The sequence below is a fragment of the Rhyacophila brunnea genome, unplaced genomic scaffold (assembly GCF_057557595.1).
Source record: "Rhyacophila brunnea isolate RB1 unplaced genomic scaffold, BYU_Rbru_1.0 scaffold_21, whole genome shotgun sequence".
Classification (NCBI taxonomy): domain Eukaryota; kingdom Metazoa; phylum Arthropoda; class Insecta; order Trichoptera; family Rhyacophilidae; genus Rhyacophila; species Rhyacophila brunnea.
This window is the reverse complement of record NW_028232871.1, coordinates 2,951,603-2,965,440: the sequence shown is the minus strand read 5'-3', so window position 1 is coordinate 2,965,440 and position 13,838 is coordinate 2,951,603. Positions and strand designations below refer to the sequence as shown.

The 13,838-nt window shown below is 32.9% G+C and overlaps 1 long non-coding RNA gene across 1 annotated transcript; it reads left to right on the top strand.

Annotated features, from left to right (window-relative positions):
* Positions 1 to 11,586: 11,586 nt before the first annotated feature.
* Positions 11,587 to 13,103, top strand: LOC147070608 (uncharacterized). Its single transcript, XR_015070903.1, has 3 exons — positions 11,587 to 11,750; positions 12,236 to 12,390; positions 12,672 to 13,103. It is a non-coding gene; the product is annotated as an uncharacterized LOC147070608 (long non-coding RNA).
* The last annotated feature ends 735 nt before the right edge of the window (positions 13,104 to 13,838 follow it).

Genomic DNA, 13,838 nt, shown 5'->3' with positions numbered 1-13,838 from the left:
TTCGAGATGTGGCTGTATAGACACATCCTCAAAATTTCTTGGACTGACCGGGTGACAAATTTTGAAGTTCTCAATCGAATGGGGAAGGACCGAAAAGTTCTATGTAGTATCAAAACCAGGAAACTACAGTACCTCGGCCACATTATGAGAGGACAAAAGTACAGCATTCCCAACTTGTTATTCAAGGAAAGATCAACGGTAAGCGTAGCAGAGGACGGAGCCGCATTTCGTGGAAACTAACGTGGACTTAAGATCCTCCGTGATTGGTACGAGTGCAGCTCCACTGAACTGTTCCGGTAGCAGACGACAAAGATAAGATCGCCTTGATGGTGGCCGACCTCCGCTAAGGGATGGCACAATAAGAAGAAGATATTTTAATAATAAAAAGTATACAATAGGTACTTCTATTATATAAGGAAACTTCTTTAAAGTGGTTACAAAATTGAATAATAATTATACTTATTGTTTTTGTGGTGTTGACAAAAAAATATCACACCCAAGTTATCACAACCTAGGTCCTAGGACAATGGTAGAAGAATGGAATCTGGTCCATATAAAGTGAATAAGTAAAAATTAAGACTATGACTTCCGTAGATGAAGATAGCCCAAAATAGCTGTCAACGTTAATTACTCACTAAAGTAAAATTAACAATAAACAATAAAACCATTATAATGGAGTTCTACTACATAAACGCTAGTTAAATTAATAAAAATTAATAGTTAATACAAATCTTATTGATTTCTAATTTATTTAAATGACCGACTTATATTAATTATTTTATCAAATAAATATTGACATGTTAATCTTTTAATATTTGAATTAAAATAAAATTATATTCATGTTATTATCACCGTAATCAGCTGAGATCGATACATGCTGTTGAATAAAGGTCTCCCCTGGCCCCTTCCACTGTTCTCGATCCTTAGTTATTTACTTCCATGTACATCTACCGAACTTTATGATTTCTTCTATCCAGTGGGTTTTAGGGCGTCCTTAACGATAAGTACTCCTTGGGTACTATTGTATGACGGCAATTGTCCAGCGATTGTCCACTCGCTGAACGACATGTACAGTTCATAACCATTTCATCTGCTTAGAAACCTCACACCGTGTTCTCTTGTCTGTCTTTTTATCCACTGGTTTCTTTATGTTTGAGATTCAGAGAAAGTGCTCCATGGATTGAACAAATGGCTAAAAAACAAAACCAGAAAAAAAGTCTGTTAATATTAATACTTCTAAATTGTGGAGGTCTATATTGTGGAAAAAATATGACTTACTTCCTTCCTTCTCTTTAAGGACTTCGGCCATTACTCTTGTTAGAAAAACCGTTTTTAATTTTCATTGTAAATGTCAATACGTTTATTTCGCAATATGAATCGATTTACACGTACAACTATTAAACAAGGTAAGTACATATTACATTGACTTGCCTCCAACGATTGGCGTTAGTCATCACTTCACGCCTAACAATCCACCCGTCGATCGTTACTAAATCACAAAAACTTACCCATCGCAATTGCAATAACCATATTACACCACAAGACGCGATTTTAGTTTATGGTAAACGACAAAAAATATCATACCCAATGACAATCTGCATGTTTTATATCATCATCACCCGGGGTCAATCCACTGCTGGATGAAGGCCTTCCCAAGCTTCTTCCAACTCTCTTGGTTCTGTGTCGTTCGCTGCCACGTATTTCCGCCGAACTTTACCAGTTCGTCAATCCAGCGGCTTTTAGGGCGACCCTGTGGCCGTTTCGTGCCCCTTTGGTACCACTGTATGACGGCATTTGTCCAGCGGCCGTCCTTTCGGCGAGCAATGTGCCCCGTCCATCTCCATTTCAGCTGTTTGGCAACGTCTATTACATCGCGTACTCCTGTCTGCTTCCTAACCCATTCGTTTCTCCTACGGTCTTTTCGCGTGATGCCCAACATACACCTCTCCATGCCTCGCTGTGCGACTCATAGCCTTTGGACATCTCTCTTGTTGCGGGCCCACGTCTCGCAGCCATACGTGAGCACGGGTAGCACACATTGGTCGAACACCCTACGCTTAAGACACAATGGTAGGTCACTCTTGAAGATACTATTCAGACGTCCGAAAGCACTCCATCCCAGCTTTGTTTTTCGAGCAATTTCATCGTGCATGCTTCCGTCTATGGACACCAGCTGTCCGAGATAGACGTAGCTGCTGACTTGCTCGAGTTGGGTGCCATTAATATAGATAATCGCTGTTGTTTGATATATTTTAAACTAACTAAACAAAACAAAACAATTAAACTGACTAAATGTTTTATATATTTTAGAGAAAGTATACATTTATATTGACTTTATAATAACTTGAATTAAGCTCCATGTATGTATCAATTACTTTACCTTGCCATGCTTTACCATCTGAGTACAAGTTCTTACCATATTACATAATCCATTTTAAAGTAGAAAATTTGTGCAACATATTTGGCAATGCAATTCACAGGGATTAGTGAATTCAGTTGAGAGAGACCTTCATCCAACAGCACATTGATCAAGGCTGACAATAATGAAAAAGTTATTTATTTGTTATACCATTATTGAAATAACTACCAAATATTACCAGTTAACAGTACCACGTGTTAACATTCTCATACGTCTTTTCCCTGTCTCCATTTCTCTCATACGTTTACGTCTATTTTTTTGTCTTACTGTCATTGTTCTGGTATTTCAGACTCAATTAAGTGTATGTGAGGTGCTGCTACAGCCCGGCAGAGCTTTTTACCCCTGTTTCCTACCTTTGTACCATTATTACAGGACCTTACCCCCATTATAATTACTATCAAATCTCTCGGATAAAACACTAATTTCTCGATATTACAACACTGAAAACATCTGTCAAACTATTATGAGATTATCATTTGTTTTCTTTTATTTGATTCCTCAAATTTTTCAAATTTAGAAGCATTTTACATGTCTTGCTCTCTCTTTCATATCGTATTATGTTTTATCTTATGCGTTACAGATCATTTAAGGCAAATATTTTTGAGACAATTATAACGGTATACAAAATCATTATAATACGACTATTATTCCTTAAAATATATTTCAACGTATTATTGGCTTATGTCTTCAAAAAACCTCTAAGCGTCTAGTGTCTACTTAAATAAAAAAAAATTGAAAAAAATATTAATTATTTTGATATAATCATATTTTGTTTTATTCGTGAGACATTCAATTTTGAATTGCAAACAAAGTGTCTATATCTCGATTTTATTCGATTCAAAGAAGCTTCCATTTTTAAACTGTGATATTATCGCCTTCCACTATATCTTAGCTAGGGACGTGTTAGCGGCTAGTTGCGAAACTATCTTTCCCATCGCATTTATAGGTGTATTTTTATGCCTAACCTAATCTAACCTAACCCCGCTGGAGCCTTGACAACTGCGTACAGCGAAATAAAACTGCAGCCAAGATATAACGTTTCTACTATAAATTAAACATTACAGTATAGTGCCACATGCAATTTCTTCTTGTGTGTAGGAAAGAGGTGGGGCGAATGAAATGTTTATTATGATTGCTATTGTTTACTGCAGTAACATAACGCACATTGGATCACTTCCTTTTGCTTGGTGCCCCTCTCACTACGTCTAATAAAGTCTCACGGTGATTCAGTATGTTTATATTATGTCATCTTCGAGTTGAGTCACAATGAGTTCTACATCGTAAAATGGTACGACTACAGACTTGATAATAATTTATCACCATCCGAAGTGCTGATGCCAGTGTTGTCTCCGCTATTATGCAGATCAGTGTGCCGCAGCGGGATTGTATACAATGACCCCTGGGTCGACGCCAACAAGCCGCGTCACCTGGCAACTTGAGGGTTCTCTATCCAATCCTATGCGATCGCTATCTGATAACTGCATCATATCGAGATATGCTAATCAGAAGTAAAAGTGCATAGTTTGGTGTCAATGCATTTGATATGCATCGGCTGAAAATCTGAACTACAGTTTCTATTGTTTTAAAACCATGTTATTTATAATATTATCTACCAGCGACAGAAACTCGTTACTTAAAGAATATTATTGTTTGTCGTTTACCAAACACAATACTACTTAGGAGTAATTTTGAAGCGTCTATTTAATATTTCAGTTGAAAATGAACGTTTTAAGTTCTTTACCGCGGAGCATTTCATTACTATTTAATTACCACATTTAAATAACATGCTAATTATATCGAATGGCCATATAATGACGACACAACAGCTGTGCCGTCAGTGCTGTACGGATTAAAGGAGAATTGAAACATTTTGTATGCATTTCAAGATATATTAATTCATGTGTTTTTAATAAAGACAATTAATTGGCTTAATAATGGCTTAAATTTATATTCCATAATCTCAGTGAATCAAAACATTATCTTCCATTTTACAAAAAGAAAATAAACATAGTCATGTAAGTATATATCTACTGATAAAATGTCTAGTAGTAGTGCAAAATAATTGTGCACTTTTGTATAAAATCATTAACTATGGATATACGAGACATTTGTCAGTTCGGATAATCGGTCAGAAATATTAACACAATCACTGTTGACCTGTTAATTAATATTTCATTATCACATTTAAATAGCGTGTTAATTATATCTAATGGACAGTCGCGGTGCGGTGTCAGCACTAATGCGTCAATGACATTGAGCTACTTTACAAGCTGTTTGTTGGCGAATTTAAAAGCGGGCGATTCAGGTACTGCTATTGTGATGATGACACACAAAACTTTCCATTCGCTGAGAAGCCAACAAGTTGGCGACTATTTAGACAGAATGTAGTTAGTTTTTTTACCGGGAGGTCGCTACTACGCTTTACTGCGCAGACGCAGGCGTGTAGCGTGTAATTAGTTTGTTTGATGATGACACTGGACGACTTTACAGGCAGATTGTAAATTCGCGAACAAGCAGCTCGTAAATTATCTCAATGTTATTGACGCATAAATGAGTTAAAAATAATATTGTCACATACACACGTGCATCCACGCCAGAACTATAATCTCTGAAATAATTACATGAGTTATTTTTCATTTGCCCGCCAATTATGACAGAGTCAGACGAAGGGTTACAGAATAAATAATACGTATCTTCAAATTATTGACCAGTTATCATCGACAAATTAATATAAACCCTAATTTATTTATATTATGTGACACTGTATTCTTTTAAACACTCTAATCATAGTTTTCAAAAAAGAATTATCTGGAAAACCTCTGACCTATACATTTAAGAATTAAGGGCCAAATGGGATTCAAATACACATTTTTCATTTTTGTGTCGCCGCGCATTTTGTGTCTAGATTTTTACAATAAAAATCTGCAAAGCGCCACCCCATATATTATTGAATTTTATGTAAAATAGTTACCAGCTTCTATTACATTAAGATTTAAAAAATAATTACAAGATAAAAAGAACTTTTTACGTACAACGTTTTTCAATTTTCTGTTGAATTATTATGCTCAAACTTGTACTTGATATGAAGTAAATAAAAAATAAACAAACAAACAATAATATAGAATACTGAAATGTCATTTTGACATTTCATTTTGATTTCCATAGTAACGCACGTATATATTAATAATTTATTTGCTAGGACCACCCCCTTTGCAATCAATAATAGTCTTTTACTTCTTACGGATTTTTCTGAAATAACTATCCATACAAAACAGAATTAACTGAAAATGAATTCAATTCTGCTTAAAGATGGCTAAAAGTATTAAAAGAATGCATTGGCATCGTGTTCTGATATATTCTAAAAGTTTCAAATATCTAGCTAGTCGGGAAGTCAGTTGAACATCGATTGCAAGATTTGGACTGGACGAACAACCACCGGACAAACAAGAATACGAGCTAATAAAAACGTTGTAATAACATTGAAAGTATATATACACATACATAATATAGATCGTTAAAACCGGCTTTACGGAATCTGTTCTTAATTAGCATTCTTTATAATTTTGCCACCCCCAAGTAACGCGTGGTCTCATAGCCATATAGAACGTCACTAAATTTACCGCTATTTCTTTTTGATCTTAGGTATATATGAAAATCTTCGTATTATCTTTCTGAAAGTATTTTTGATATCAATTATTGTTAAAGTGAAATCGGTGCTTTTATAAAACATATTTTTTACATAGGTATCGCGCAAGACAGCATTGAAGGTAAAAACTGGTACCACAATGACATCAACCACTCTGATCATGTATCAGTGCGTTGTGTTATTCAATGGAGTAATTCATTTTATATAACGTTTTTCTTAGGTCGTTTTCTTATTTGTCCGGTACAAATCTTGCAATCGATTTTTAACTAACTTCCCGACTAGCTAGACATTTGAAACTTTTAGGATATATCAGAACACGATGCCAATGCATTTTTTTAAAATACTTTTAGCCATCTTTAAGTAGAATTGAATTAATTTTCAGTTAATTCTGTTTTGTATGAAAAGTTATTTCGATACCATTATTGGTTGCTAGGGTGTCCTAGCAACTAATTAAATAATATATACGTGCGTTACTATTGAAATCAATATGAAATGACATTTCATCATTCAGTATTTCTATCAAGTACAATTTTTTTGATCGTTTAAGCTAGTCAAGTCAAGTTTATATGATTCAACAGAAAATTTATAAACGTTGTATATAAAAAGTTTTTTTTATCTTGTAATTTTATTTAAACAGATGCGGTACAATGTTCGAATATTACTATTTTAAGCTAAAAGTTTAGTGTGATTTAAGGTCTGAAGCTTAGATTATAGAAAAATATAGATAGAGCTATTGAGGTGTTTGTCCCTCAAAACATGACGAAATTTTTCACGCACTTGCCTCGCCCCCTTCACGCTTCCTTTGTGACCCTTTTTTGGGTTATTCGAAAATATGTGTGACTGTGTGCGTGTCGTAGTGTAGCCAGATATCGAATATTTATTCAAATTTTATAATTTTACAAGCGATGTTTTTATAAATTATATTATGGCAACACTGGCGTGTTGGCTATGCACTTGGTAAAACATTACTCACTAAAATTGGCTCATGCGGAGGGCTTGGTCTGGAGGTATAATTGGACCGTATTTTTTTGAAAATAAAATACTGTCGATGAAGAACGCTACAGACATATAATATGATTACTGATTTATTCTGGCACGAATTAGATGATTTTAATCTGCACGATATGTAATTCCAACAAGATGCTGCAACATGTTATACAGCTTGTGACATAATCAAATTATTGAGAGTTAAATTAAAAATGTATATCTCTTATTTGATAACCCTTAACTTCGACCGGACCTGTATTTACAATAAATGTGCAAATATCATCGAATGTGGATATACATTGTAAACCAATGCGCAGAACGGGCTGGATGGCTAATGACGGCCGTCTGCCTCGGGCTGAACAGGTCCTCAGCTCCATGGCATGGGCCAGCACACTTCCATAATCACCGTTGTCGGCTAATACTGCTTTCATCCACACTTCTTCAGTCCGTGGGAAACCCCCTGTAATTTTGCATGTCATCTCATGGAAAAATCGAATTAATATTAATAACAGTGCAGCAGTGGCGAAGACTCCATACTAGGCGATTATTTGAAGCCTACCTTCTTAAGAAAAATATTTTTTAATTGAATATTGACTCATTTATATAATCACTTGATTATAATATATTCTATTAAATAATTTATTTTGCCAACGAGAGATGCCGTATGTGTAGGAATCTATTAACCAGACAATTACAAAACAATCTGTAAAGGTTTTAAAAAATATACCACAGCGCGCCGTCTGTCTTGATGTAAATAAAGGTCGGATTATGTTTCAATTAATTCTAATTTTTTTTCATATGGACGTTACGTCACGTAGTCCCGCCCAGTCTATCGAAGTATATGAACTAAGGTAAGCTCCGATCGCAGAGCCTAAAACCGAAAAAAAGTAATTTCTATGGTGTTTAATCGAATATTAATAAATATACTGTTTTTTAAAATAAAAAGAACTTTTATCTAATGATTTTTGATGTGTATAAATGTTTTGAAAAAATACGTAATTTAAAATGATCGCAAAATTGTATGTCGTCAGTGAGTTTTTGAAGTTTTATTAAATTAGTGTGTCGTTGTCATTAGTGTGTCCTATTCATTAATAGTAATATCGTATTATCTTCTTATTTCTCGTAAGTATACCTGACAAGTGTGTTCTTTTTATCAGATCTCCATAGCCTACCTCTTTCCAAAAGTCACTCTTCGCCACTGCAGCGCAGTGTATTTTGCATATTAGGAAAACGAGTACAGTTATTATACTATGCCAGGTATACAATAATATAAAACCATTTCATACCTTAATATTCAATTCAGTGACCTATTAATAAATAGTAATAATCTCCTATTAATGAATATATTATAGTTCAATCATTTGTTACCCATTCACCATTCTAGAGGAATAATAAAAAGTTAAATACAACCGAAGTGATAGAAATTTATAAAAATAAAAAGATTTAAATTAATAGGTAGCTTGAGATGCCCCACAAATGTATTTATTAGAAAAACTATAGAAAAATTCTTGCGTCGAGTGGAATTCAAAGATATTATTTTAAATTTCGCTTGCCGGGCGAGTGGTTTAGGTATTGAACTAGCAACCCATGTGCGTTCCATGTAAATTTTATCCATTAGGTACATACAATCTGAAGATGTTTCGAATTTCCGCCAACAGATGGATATCATTTTTGTCAAAATCTGCCATTATTGCTCAAAATTGTGTTGTGACATATTATTGAAAATATCGTATACAAAGATTTAATGCCATTTTCACGTTTACTGGTCTTAAGATAGTGAGGGACTTATATTTACGATGATTGGTTGTTACTCGTACGCTAATACCATTTTTTTTTTAAATATTAATAACTATGTCCATTATTGGTCATCGAATCATCTTAGGATTAACATAAATACAGTTTCAATGAAAACGCAGGGTTAACCGGAAGACTATCGATTGCTGACTTTCTGATTTCATCTAAAATGATTCGGCGCCGCTGACTAGATACTGTGACAACTGGACGTCGGGGTAACTTGACGATTGACCTATCAGTGGCGAAGACTCCATACTAGGCGATTATTTAAAGCCTACCTTCTTAAGAAAAATATTTTTTAATTTTATATTGACATATTCAATAATATAATCACATAATAGTATATTCAATATACCCAACGACATCTATCGTATATTTTCATAATAATTTAACGATCTTTTCCATTATTTCAATAAGCACCATTTATGGCATGTCTCGAAGGCTTAAAAAAATAAGCGGCATCTTGTTTCGCTTCACATATTGTATGGATTACGTTCGCGTGAATCGAAAACTTTTTTATATGAAGTTTGTTTCTCATAATTTCAAGACGTCTGCGGCGGCCCATATAAATTGGTAAGCTATTTAAGGAGCACCTACATTTTACGTAAGTGCAAATTTTTATTCAAAATAATTTATTAGATAATTAAAAAAAAAATTCTAGGGATTCAATCACATATAAATATTGATTGTTGTTAAAAATAATAAATAATTTATCTCGTTATTTTTATTTGTCAGTTAGTCTATTCATAGACTAAGACAATTTATTCAGCCAATTATGTAAGTTGAAATCTGATATTGTATCTAAGTTTGTGTTTTAAATATAGAAGTATTTTAAAATGTCTAGTTTACGGGTTAAATTATAAATTGTTATGGAACAGATTCACAACAACGGATATTTTCAATAGGTATATTTTGAGCGTATCTTGCATTTATATTTAGGAAAATACATAATTCAAATTAATTGCTTAATTTTATACCATCAGTGAGCTTTAGAAATTTCATCGTTTTTTATGTACCTACCTATTCATCAGTAGTTATGTCTGATTATCTTCTTATTTCCCGTAAATACATCTAACAAGTGTGCTTTCTCCACAGCCTACCTGTTTCCAAAAGTCACCCTTCGCCACTGTGACCTATTAAGGTTATAATAGATTAATAAAATGCTAAAATAAATACACGTAAGTACGTTACTACTAGTCTATAAAGAATGAGTTTATATTACATACATATTGTCAATGTTGATTAATATAATATATCGCACAGTTTTGTTAATCGATATATTGATGCAATATGTAATATATTGTACCAATTTAAGTTGATTAAACGACATGTCTTAATTTTTAATAACATTTCATTTCTTACGATTATTGCACAATATTGCTGCAGTAAGCCAAGATTGAAATATATAGGTATACCATCAATTTGATTATATGCGAAAACCATCAACATCGCTTCATTACAGGTAGATAGGTACTTTGCTTGACCACTTGATGGTTTATGGTACGTTTATTTCTTTGCACATTTCATTAAACTCTATGGCATACAGGTGTTCGTATAATGAAGTCCCGTGGGGGTAGGCATATCATGCGTTGCATAGACGTGAAACATTAAAATTACCGCTTTTTGAGTGAAGGTTTCGTGGAAATACCTTATTTCACAATATATTATGTTATATCTATACATAATAATGTCGATTTATAGATTTTTGGTGTATTAAATTATTGTCAATCGTTTAATTATTATCATAGCAACTATTTAGAATCAACCAATTCCCCAGTTTATTCCATCTATAATTATATTTTTAATAAAACATCGAGTAGATAATTAATTTATTAAAACCCCAGTAAATTATCAATTTGCAATACGATTTGTATTTTTGTAACCACTGACTCTCTTTTATTAAGGTGATGTCTCTAGGTAAAGTTGTTATCGAAAAATAGCTAGAAAAGTTTATTAATCGGTAAATATATATTCAAAAGTAATGAGAAAAATAAAATAAAAAATTAAGAAGTATCATGGAGTTCTATATACCAAAAATAAGTGTCAAATTCGGTACATTTCTATCGGGTGGTAAGAATGAATGACATAAGATTTATTATCAAAATTACGATAAAAATGTACGTAAATCTATTACCCAGGGAAACGCTAAGCGAAAATTGGAATTTATTATATCCTTATATCTCTTTTTTCAAATTTAAAAAACATCGATTTAGAGGTTAGAAAGCACGCAATTAAAATCGAAAAATCTCGGCTTACACGCAATTTATCGCGAATAACGCTTAGCGTTTCTATTAAAAATATTATTTATTAATTTTTACGGCAGTTATTTAAATTTAATCTTGTATTTTTGTATATTAACGAATCAATAGAAATCAAAACCATAATAATTGCTCAAATTGGCAACATGTTTGTCTGTATGGTGCTGCCGTTGTGGAATTATTTGGAAACAAAATATCTCCATACAAAACACACATACCATAACATGACGTTGAAAATGAAACTCACACATAGACAAGACAAAATAACATTTCTCTGCATTTTGACAAAAATCAGTTTATCAGTTTGAGGCGAAATTGCCATATGAATAAAAATAACTTAATAATTGAAATTACAATATTAACTTAATTTACGTATAAACCTGCCTATATTCAAAATTTGAAACTGCGAATTATTTGCAATTAGTATTTGCTTAAATTACAACTGTTTTTTTATCAATATTTATGATAAAAATAATCAACAAAATAAACAAATCTCGCATTTTAACATATGGTAGCATTAGTCTATGGTAGCATTCGTGCTCTCGATCTAATATCGGATTTATGACAATTCTTTTTTATTTGGCCATTATTAGGTATATTGTTTGAAAACAGGAAGGAATCGACTCATCAGTAACATTTTTGTCAAGTAAGTAAACTTTTCAGTGTATAATAAATAATATTATTATCGTACATCAAAATGACAAACTATGTCACGCAGTTTTGATTGTCAAACAAACATTCAAAAATTATTGAAAAGAGTTACATATACTGTATTTTCAATCACCATCATGCATTTATCATCAATATATATTATTTTAGGCGTAGACTCATCGTTTTCGTAAAATTATAAATACTTTACGTTAGTTTGAGGTTATGTTTATGACAAATGTCATCGAGCCCATCTTGTACGTTTTGTAAATTATCTAATAGATAGTGAATTTCTTTCATTCGCATATTATGATTGTAGAACCGAATTTAATAAAATAAAATTTTAATTTCATTCAAAATTACTGAAACTTGTCTCGAAAATGTATCTCATAATCATCATTATAATTATTCACAATGCTACAGTGATAAGTTTGACACGAGTATATGAATGTAATTAGGTTATGTTTTTTTGTTTACATATAGATAAATCTTTTAATACTGATGAACTCGACGAAATATTGGACGACAGACTGCGAAGTCGGCGACGGTTACGAGTCCGACAACAGCGACGACATTTACATTCGACATTTACAACCTTCGACATCACAATCCAGGGTGCTTCCCTGGCTCACAAAATGGTAGGTTTACAATTTTCTTAATAATATATTTATTGGTTTTATATACCATCCGGTCATACACTAGATTCATTTTCATTACATGCTTTGGCATAAAAACAAGAATTCATTACATCTTGTACACATGATGTAGCGATTGTCTCGAATGAGGAGTTGATGGTTTGAATAGTAAACTTCAATCAAAACATATTATTACCCATCATTATTTGTATTTTTACTGCTAAATACTTGAATTAATGAGGAAATATGGATTATGTAATAATATTTTTTTCCTATTGTTTCAGTATGCCGAATGCTGGTCCGGAATTGGAGGAAGATTTGTTGGCGAGAGGGCATGTCGGCGATCGGATAATTGCTTATTACAGGACTGCGATGAAGACATGCAAATGGCCTGTGAGGGTTTTTAACCACTTTGTGGACTTGGCGGTAGTAAACTGTTGGCTAATGTATATGCGGAATTGTAAACTAGAAAATGTACCCCGAAAGGATATTATGAGACTGTTGTCGTACTGAATCAGATTAGCGAAAGCTATGATTCGGTATGAAGATCGGGTAGCCAACATTTTAACACTGCCAGCACGAGGTCGGCCAAGAAACATGTCGACATCGCAGGTAGACACAGAGCCACCAGCTCGCAGGAGAACGGTTTTCCCCCAACCGATCGCTGAGGTACGTTTGGACAGCGTTGGCCACCATTCAGCATCCGTGTGCAGATACCCTGGATACAAGTCCTGCACCAGGTATATTTGCATAAAATGCAATATATACGTGTGCACAAAATTTTGCTTTGAGCTGTATCACACAGTATAGGATGCAGCTCAAAGCAATTTTAAAGTACATATTATTTAGGGTTTTATTTCATAATTTTAACTAATTTTAAGTGTAAATATATTTAATTATCCTATTTATAATGTTTTTGTATTGTTTTTATTGTGTAATGTTCTATTAAAATTGACCATTCCTATGACAAGTTGTTTTCTTTACCTTCCCTAAGTTTATAGAGTAGGTAATATTCATCTGCAGTGTTACCTGGTATGTGCATATAGTATATTTTACTTTACAAAATAAAAAAAACGTAAAAATTTTTTTTTTGTAAATAGACTAATACTTCTCTTCCATAAAATCAAAGAAATATTTTTTTTGATGGCTGGTTCTCCCTCGGGTCTCAAGTGGTTATATTAGAATATATTATTATATTCTTAAATAATAATATGTAAATGAATTTTTGTCTAGCAATTTTATTCATCTAGAATTCCATTCCATTGGCAACTTTAATTTACTTTTAAAATTAGTTATGGTAACTCACTGCCATCTGATTGAAACTGACCAAAGTTTTTAGTAACAGATTTTTAGAAATTCATGGTAGATGCCTTTAAATATAAATAGATGGCGTAAAAGTCACATTATATGTGTTATTTAGGCCGAAGACATCGCCTTAAGTAATAAAATTA